The 9,578-nt window shown below is 39.0% G+C and overlaps 1 protein-coding gene across 1 annotated transcript in view; it reads left to right on the forward strand.

Annotated features, from left to right (window-relative positions):
• ST8SIA6 (ST8 alpha-N-acetyl-neuraminide alpha-2,8-sialyltransferase 6) overlaps positions 1-9,211 on the forward strand; it is a 105,576-nt gene extending 96,365 nt beyond the window's left edge. Inside the window, exon 9 of the mRNA XM_019508339.1 lies at positions 8,151-9,211. The gene's annotated coding sequence lies outside the window, so the exon portion shown is untranslated. The remainder of the gene's footprint in view (positions 1-8,150) is intronic.
• The last annotated feature ends 367 nt before the right edge of the window (positions 9,212-9,578 follow it).

A 9,578-nucleotide genomic window follows, 5' to 3' on the forward strand; every position in this document is an offset into this window, starting at 1 on the left:
AGCTTAAGGCCATTTCTTGTAGTCCTGTCTCCTATGGCCACAGGCATAAGACCTCTCTATAATCACCCTTCAGGTACTTGAAGACTATTACCAAATCCCCTCTTAGTCTTCTCTTCTCCAGACTAAATAACCCTAGTTCTTTCAGCCTTTCCTCATCAGTTATGCTTTCCTTGGCTCTATTTTTTTCTGTTGGAATTTTTCATGTTTTTTTCAATCCTTTTTGAAGCATGTGTCCCAGAGCTGGACACACTACTCCAGGTGAGTGCTAAATAAAGCAGAAGAATAACTTCTTTTGACTTCCAATAAATATAAGCTCAAGGGGAATCATGGCCCATTTTCATATTTAAAAATATCAGGAGGAAGAATCTGTTTAAAGAAAAATTGTAAAATTATAAATTAATGAGACTGGCAAAAGCCCTGTTGGCCAGAAGCCTTGTTTCACTGAAAATACTGTCTGCCTGCTGGAAAGAGACAGCAGGGAGGCTGCAGGCAGGCTGGAGTGACAACTGGCACAGCAGCTTTAAGCTGCAGCTCAGAGGGGTGGGTTGACAGAGGCTAAGGAGGACTGAGCCACTGCAGAGTTAGAAGGGAAGACAAATAACCAAACAGAGCAGTACAGCTGGGCTGCCAGTTTGAGGGGGGGCAGGGGAAGGAGATGGGGTTGATCAGAACAATAGACCTTAGTGCTAGTCAAAGAGGCAGACAATGGGCATAGGGGATGCAAGTATAGCCTGTGTGGAAATAGGTTGGGCCAGCTGGAAGTTTAGTACTGAATATGCCTTTGGCTGAGCCTCAGTTTGGTATTCAGGTCTGTGGGGATTGTATACAGAAGAAAATGGGCCTGTGCTTTTCAACTCCTGTTAGATGGTTCAAAGACAGCTATTTTTGACAGAAAGACACAAAGCCGTATAATTTTCCAGACAAGCCTGAAAAGACTGTAGCAACTTCTCTAGAGGCTTTCAATTTTAGCAGTTATTGCTGTTGAAATGTATGGTTTGATCTGACTTGAAGGAGCATAAGATTTGCAATCTTATCTGTTGTAACCTAGGGTGCTAAAAGTTACATACCTAACCCAAAAGCAGGTGCTTGCAAACAGGGCAAGATTTTCAGAAGTGCTCAGTGTGTGACTCCTTGTCCCCCTCTATTGGTGGGTTCATGCCAGAGAACATGAAACTACACCAAACAACTGCTAATACAGTTGCTGCGTTAGCTCATAATGAAAGCTGCCAGCAACTGGGGCTCTGTTGCTTATACTGGTGGTGTACAGACATAGGATTTGTAGTCTCCTAGGACTCCCATGCTCTAGGACAAGCTTGCTCGAGCTGCAAACGGTATGGAGTACAGACTTGTCCATAATGAGACCACAGCCTAAAAATTGGAACAACCTTGGGCTCCCATCATTCAGGCCCATATGTGTTCTTTACTTCCTATGGACCTGGCTTACAATAAATAGATGTGAACAATTTTGACAGAACTGCCTTCTTGATATGGGTCCCCAACTAACATAACAATTCAACTTTTGGCTTATGAGCAATCCTGTTGAACTGAATGGAACTAGATCCAGGATCTAAGATAAAACATGCACAAGTGTTATCCTAACTCAGCGATATACTGGAAATAACAAACCACAGGAAGAGAAGTGGCTTTTATCTAGTTAGGAAGCCTCCCAGTATTTCAGATTTGTAAACTGAAACAAAATTGTATTTACAGTGGATTTTCTTGTAATCAAGATTGGCATAGGGATGGAACAAACCTGCAGTAGAAGTGAAATGCTTGCTAGACATTTAAGTCCTCTTGGAGAAACATGTTAAAATATTTCATATAGGAACACACTTATTTTTGAGTATCAGTGGATGTATACCATCCAAATATTGATCAGGCTGATGCTGCTTGATTCATATCTGATTTGTAATATCTGGGTGAGATGGCAAGCTGTAGTTTAGGCAATCCTGTCAGACATACCAATTACTAGACATTCTAGTAAGTATCTTACCATAAAAGGAGTAGATGTTTGAATTACATAACTCATTATCAGTCCATTTCACTCCTAAGAAGTCTATGAGCCTATGATACTGTGTAACAAATGTGTGGAAGAGAGTTCATTCTGAAATACAGCTGAACACATATGTGAGAAGCAGAACACATAAATACAGGTTAAATTATTATACCTAAAAATGGCTTATTCTAAATACATATGGTGTTCGATTATCATACACAAGAATCAGTGGTAACACATTTTATTGTTTTAATTTCAGGAGATGATTCCTAAGGAGAGAATTTGTGTAGATCTCAGCAGTTTGATGTTGGATTTGATCTGATGTTGTTTTGTGAGCCTTAAACTGCACTAGAATAATTCAGAAATATTTTACATTTAAGGGGAAAGGAAATGATTTTTTGACATGGCGATTGTTACATTTTTCAATTTTCAATCACATTTTATGTAGATAAAATTATTTGAGAACATTTTCAAAACCCTTGATTATTGGTTCAAGTTAAAGCACAATCTCAGAGTGACAGCAGTATGTGACAGTCATACTGTTTTGTTTGTTAATTTGTTATAATGTTGAGATATTTTGACATAAAGATTGCTATTTTCACATGAAATTGAAAAAAATGTTGGATTTAGTTGCATGTGCTGTCCTCAGCAATGGACTTTTTCTAAGGGTTTGACCTTGCAAACATTTAGCACTTACCTGCATGAGGAAACAGCACTTTTGTAGCACATTAAGGAAGTGAGGTAGTTTTACTAGTTTCATAGTTGTACTGAAATAGTGTGTTAATTTTGAATTAGTTTGATTTCTACACTATGGGTAGTCCCAAGGATTGAGACTGCTCAGCTGCATAAGGTTGTGTGTGTATATAAGTGTTTGCAAGGTCAAAGATCAGAGATTTTTTTTAAAAACATTATTTGTTTGTTCAGGGTCCAGTTCAACTCCTTGCGAGAACAATGGGTTAGTTTCCATGCTATATCTCCCAGCATCTTAGCAGGGTATAGCTCTGTGGGCATTCCTTGTTTGCCCATGTTCCTCCTTTGCCCCAATCTGCATCTCTGACTGTAGATGACACTGACTTGACACACCCAAAAAACCAATTGCCCACTCTCACATATCTCTACATTTATTTTTCTGGTGACTGATGTCCAGTATCTGGCCTAAAACATAATACAGTAGGACATCTGGGGGATTCTACTAATATCACCACAAAAGCTCCTCCTGTGTCTGGCTCCATCCCCTGGTCCATGCACTGCAGTGGAGTGGAGTGTGGATGGTTACTTAGCTCATCTTATGTAGATCCTTTGCTTAAGGAATTCTTTCCTTGTGGCCATTACACAGTCCCAATCTGCTAATAAATAAAAAAGTAGGAGCCAGAAAAGGAGTAACAAAGCCTGTTGACATTAACAGGAGTTGGGCTGGGCCCTTGTTTCTACCTGTTTGATTTACAGGAAGGCTGCATATTCACAAGTTTCAGTTCAGAAAAGAGAAATGTAATAACCAGTTTCTGTTACCAGCAGAGTCTCAGTGACCCCTTGGGGAGTGTTTAATGATCAAATCAAAGAGATATTTTTCCCTTATTTTGTTAACGTAGGTCAGTATTGGGTGTTTTGTTTCCTGTAATTTATTTCCACCATGTAACGCTAATTCTACACTATACATTAGACTAAAGAACAGTAGCTATTCCATTCACTGAGCACAGCTGATAACAGAGTATTGGGGAAAGACTGTTTAAATGCATTGAACATAAAAATGCTCTTTTGAAATATCTTTTTTAAAGCATATGTCCACACTGTTCAGATATTTTTCATTCTGATCATAGGAGCTGTTTTAATTATAATAAAATATTTCCCCTTAGAATATTCATTAATCGTTGTGGTTCTAGTCCTGCTGGTCAAGCCACATTCGGAACTATTATTAATCTCAGTGGGGATGATGGAAGGATCAGGTTCAATAAACATGCAAGCCTCATCCTTTCTGTCCATGAGAATCCTACCTGTTTCTCAGCAGAACGGTCAATTTGTTGCAAAATTCTATCAAAAAAGATTCCTTTAGGGCCCTAATCTGCCACCCACAAATATGTGAATGGCCTATAAGCTTCAATGAGGCTACTGAAACAGAATTGTGTGATTCCTATGTTTATTACAAGCCTATATCCAAAAACAGTGAAGCCAGGTGTGAAACAGAGAACTTAACCTTCTTGTAACCCATAACACTGGATTCTAGATTCTCATGAACATCACACAGACAAATACACACACACATCACCTGTGTTTAGTCAGGATCCTCAGCTTATGCCTTTGAAATGCATAGGGGTGATCCTGGATAAGAGTAGGCCATGTAGCGCCTCTCTCTGACCCCACCTTCCACACAGACCCCACATCTGTTGTCTTTCTGAACCACAACACATTCCTTCAGAGTGCTTTTGAGCGGGAAGGGCCCTAGTGAACATGTTTCTATCTTTTCCACATCCCCACTCCAACATATAAAACTCCTTTTATGCTGCATTTCCTGCTTGACTGCATCTGTTGGAGCTCAGCCTGGGAGAGATGTTTACAAAACCCATAATTCACTCTCGGTCTTCATAACTACTAATGGAAATAAAGATGAATGCATTGTATGAACAGCTCCCTCAGACAGACCTGCAGGGTAAGCATGTCAGCCAAGAAAACCCACTGCACAATCTGTCATCCTCTTAATTTTTTTCCTCCAGCTGTCTGACTTCTAGTTAGCCAATATAAGTGTTAGGACATCTGGGGATCTCCACTGAACATAATCAGAATCACTCCTCTAGTGTTGTCCTTTGCCCCTGTATCACTAACACCTGTGCACAGTGAAGAGTACGCTGGGTTGCTGGGGGAGTCTGGGTTATCTTAAATCAGCAAGTGGTCTGGTTATAGACACTGCATAAACTGGTTTGACCCAAATCACTTAAGTCTGATACAACTTTCAAACAGGTTTATCTCAGACCAGTTTCAGCCATTTTCAGACTGGTTTATGTGCACTAAACATCTCTCCTGTTACAAGTTTAAACCAGTTTCTGATCACTTAAACCAGTTTATGTGTAATGTATGTCCCTAGTCATGAAGAGTATACAATTGGATTGTCCCCAATTGGTCGCACATAAACTACAAATCTCTAATTCTCAATAGGATAAATATGTAGCATAGGTCTTACTTTAATGACCTATTTTAATTTTTTTAATACGCTCAGCCCCAAAGTTAATGTGTGAATTGATTTTTTTTGTATTAGCTTCTAATTTATAATAAGACAGGTCATGTACTAATTTTACTTTGCCCTTTTGCAACATACTTTGTGCCTGTTTCTTCACATTAACTTGTATACAATACATTTTGTGGAAACTACTATTCAGGCTTATATGTAATTAAGTCCAGTTAGCTGACTCAGACTTAAAAATTGCAGTCACTGTAGTGAATAGCTGAGCAAAATATTGTTTCATCACCACTTGGTTAGTAGTGAATAAATACATTTTGCATTTGGGCTGTGAAATGTTTATAACACTTTCACAAGTCTAAGCTAAAAGCAGTTTTGATTAGATACTCTGAAATGGAGGTTAAAATGGCCTGGCACTTATTGTTACATAATATTTGCAGCAATCATTTTTATGTCTGTTGGTTTTCAAATGCTATAGTATGTTAAGGGAGAAAGCGGAGTTTATGGTGGTGGCTAGACTCCCTGGATACAAGGAGTCTTCCAGAAGAAGTTAGGGGACAATTCAGTGCTCGAGTGTCCCAGGTATTGAAGTCAACATTGTATTTCTTCAGCTTGGCCTTCTAATTGGCCTTCTTGAGTCTCTTCTTTTGCCCACCTCTGGAGTGGTGACCATTGCGAGTTGAGAACCTATTGCCAGGCACCATTACGACACAACTCATCCAATGGACCTGGTAGAACGTAAACCTGGCTTCAGTGCTGGTGGTGTGGGCTTGAGCCAGAATGCCAGCATTCATTCTTCTGTCCTCCCAGTTGAGCTGGAGGTATAACAAGAGACCCAAATCCTGTTACTCAGTTATAATGGAAAGGGAGGAGAGGAAATTACAGTGGGGTGGCAGGAGGCTCCTGTCCCTTTAAGAAGACATAAGCTAAGCTGACTGCATGGAGCCACAGCTGCAAGAGTGCAGGCTGGCCCTTAATTAACAGGGAACACCCCCATGCAGATCAGTAGTGTTAAGATCATCAGGGAGGTCAGAGTTTCTCACTGAAGCACTGCTAGAGATGATCACTCTTAGCACGCTCTTTAAAGCACTCAGTATTGAACCTCTTTGATTGCTTCTTTTGTTTACATCATTTTGGGGTGATACAAATGAACACGGTGGAACGTATCAAATGATGATCCACCCAGCAGTCATCTGCACTGGTCATAGCTGTAGTGATATGGATGTCATGACAGTGCATGCCCAGGACAGTGACAAAGACCATCAGATGCCAGTGTTTTGAGCAGGGATACATCTATGACACCTTTCATTTGCCACTTTGGCAGAGTAAGCATATTAGATTTCTGAAAATAAAAATATTATTAGGAGCATGCTAACAATCCCAAAGTGTGCCTCGGAGGCGAAGGCTGACGATGCCCTTGCTAATGACTGACTTACAGTATCATTAGTTTAAATCCTTCCTGACTGCTTTTGTCTTTTTGTTTTTCTGCATTTAATGGTTTGTTTCCCAGTGCTAAAAGAAGCTTATCACTTCCAACTTCCACTCAGTATTTAACTGTTATATATTTCAATTTCGTATCCGCCAGTTATTTTGTATGATTGTCAAACCAGTATCAGAACAAATCTGATATTGCTTGGTTATAAACTTGGAGAGGGCATGCTTATGCCAACCTAGGTATCTTGTTAAGCAAACTGCCCACCATCAGTAGGTCCAGAAATGACAACTATGAATAGAAACATTGGTTTTAAGTATATGTCACAGTTCAGCAACAGTACATTGTTTCAGGCAGCATAGAATATGCAACTACAAAACAGCTTATTCAGTAGGCCTCTTCAACCCCAGGATCTCAAACTAGATCCATAAATAAGCATCCCTAAAATGTTCAGAGGATTTAATCATATTTCTCCAAGCTAAGTACTACCTGACATGCTCATCTCCTTCTGTTTATACAATAAGCTTGAAATAATTATATGATTCAGTCACATTGAAATTCTGTAGCCTTGGTACAGAGGTCTCACTAGGTGCTCTAGCAGTTGCTTCTGGTCCTAAAAATGTTTTAATCTCTTAAGAAGGGAAAAGGCCTATGCACCCATTAAGGATGTGTACACGTGCCTGGTATTACTGTCATTTAGGTCTTGTCCCTCTGCTGAACTCCCTGTAAAGAGAATTCTAGCAGGGTCTGGTCTTCTGTAGCACTTAACATTTATACAACTCTTTAAAAGCAGTTTTTGACTTGATGATCTCTCACTGCTCTATCACTAATATTAACATGAAACCCATGAGTGCAGTTGTAAACATGAGCTCAGTGGGACTTTACTTGAATATGGTTACCCTCATGCATAAGTGTCTGCAGGACATGCAGGATGTATCCATCCTTCCAAATCAACTTCCTTTTGTTTTAAGGACTCTGATTGCTGGCATATGCTTGCTTCACATCATTATATTCTTGTGCAGTAGTCTCCTTAAGTCTGAAGTTGACAGCTCTTAGCTTGAGGAGATCATGGTCAGGTAACACTTGAATTTACAATGCTTCAGCTGTAGATTGCGGGACAGTCTCTTTCATTTTCAGGTCTGTCAAGGAAGGCTCTTACTGTACTGACTGGTCTCCTTTTATGAAGTCAACATTTGCTACTAGAAATGACACAGCTCATAGCTATTTCCTATTCTAAGATGCTACCATGTGACATGTGTTGGCAAAGATTAATACAGTACAACTCTGTTTCTTTGGCTTAAATGTTAGAGCTTCTGGTTTGTAGTCTGGTGGTTCAGTTAAGTCCCAACAGGAACAGATTCCTCACTGTGGTGTCAAGTAATAGGTAACTCTTTCTTCCAGTGTGGAAATGTTATGCAGCTTTGGCAGCGTGATGGCAGATATGCTGAGTATGCTTTATGTTGGAGGAAGGTAATGGTGTTTTTCTGCAGTGAGGGAGAGAACTATTTTTTGAAGTGATGAAAGTATTTAATAATCTAACTATTATTTCATAGAATCCTGAAGAAAAGACATAGGAATGAGTAGTACTGATGACTATGGAAGGATATTCTCCTTAAATACAAGATTGCTGGCTTTTTATCCTTTTTCTTCAGTGCCTAACAGGGACAGATTCCTCACAGCAAGGCTGTAAGGAAGCAGCCTGCCAGGCTTCTCAGCTCTTTCACTAAATTATGGGTGAGTTTCTTAAAAATACCCCCGTCTTTTCTTAAAGCACTTTTTAAACTGAATCATTTAGGTGCAGGGACAGAAGTGAATCTGGGGGGGAGATCAAGTTGCAGGATCTGTTCTTTTGAAAGCCAGCTAACTGATTGTACATTTCAGGTAGCTAGGCATATTGGTGATATTAATTATGCCCACAGACAGTTGCAAAAAAAATGACAGATGCCAATCACCTCAACTGGGGCAGGTCAAGGAGTTAGCAGGATTTTACGGACCATTTCTATTTTCATGTTAGTTTATTTGATGGATTGATTCAAGTCAAGTGCAGTAAATAAAATAGGGAGATTCTAGAAATGAGTATTATTTAAATTCATTTTTATTCTGTTTCCTTTGTAGGTGAATAACATAGCAGTTATGGCACATTTTTGAGCTGTTATAACTGCATTCCATGAACATAACACCAAATAATGCTGATAGTGTAAGCTCTGCAACTGTTATTTTAAAAAGGTCTCTTTAAAAATCTACATTCACTAAATCTGTTTATGCTTTCAAATATAAACTTGATATTGTCTGCTCCCACCTGTGTTTAGGATGTGCACAGTAAACTGTATAAACGTCTTTGCAGGATTTAGGAGGCATGCAGTGCCACTGTATTTTTATTGCAATGCATTTTCTGTGTTTTTATTGCAGAAAACCCAGATGAAGATGTATTATTGAGATATTGATTAGCTTATTTAATTTATATTTTGTTTTATGTTTTTAAGTGCCTACTGATTTAATGTAAAAGGATGCATGGTTTCATTGTTCTGATGCATACTTAGGACACTGCACCTGTTACAAGTTCTGTAATGGAATATTTTTGCAAACTCTGTTTGGAAATAAAAACTTATTAGACATATCTGAGTGGTTTTTCATATATTTAAGGCTTGGCTATTAAAATATACTTTATGACAAGAAGCTTTGCGGTGTAGTAAGTTAATGTGGCATTACGCTTTCATCTTCACAACAGGGTTATTAACCAGTTATACATTTAGGGATGTGGAAGAAATCAAACTTGCGTTGTGGTTGAATCAGAACTGACAGAGCCAGCTTTTCTTTATTTAGGACTATACTGTGATCACAGGGCGAATTCCATACAGCAAGGGGAATCACCCACTTGTCTGTTTTAAAGGATTTCTCAAACTCTATAAGTTTACAAGCATATTTATACTTAAGCCAGGGAAAGAGAAAAAATATGACCTTGGAGAAACAAAACAATAGTA

The sequence above is a fragment of the Gavialis gangeticus genome, unplaced genomic scaffold (assembly GCF_001723915.1).
Source record: "Gavialis gangeticus isolate Ggan-Ray unplaced genomic scaffold, GavGan_comp1, whole genome shotgun sequence".
Classification (NCBI taxonomy): Eukaryota; Metazoa; Chordata; order Crocodylia; family Gavialidae; genus Gavialis; species Gavialis gangeticus.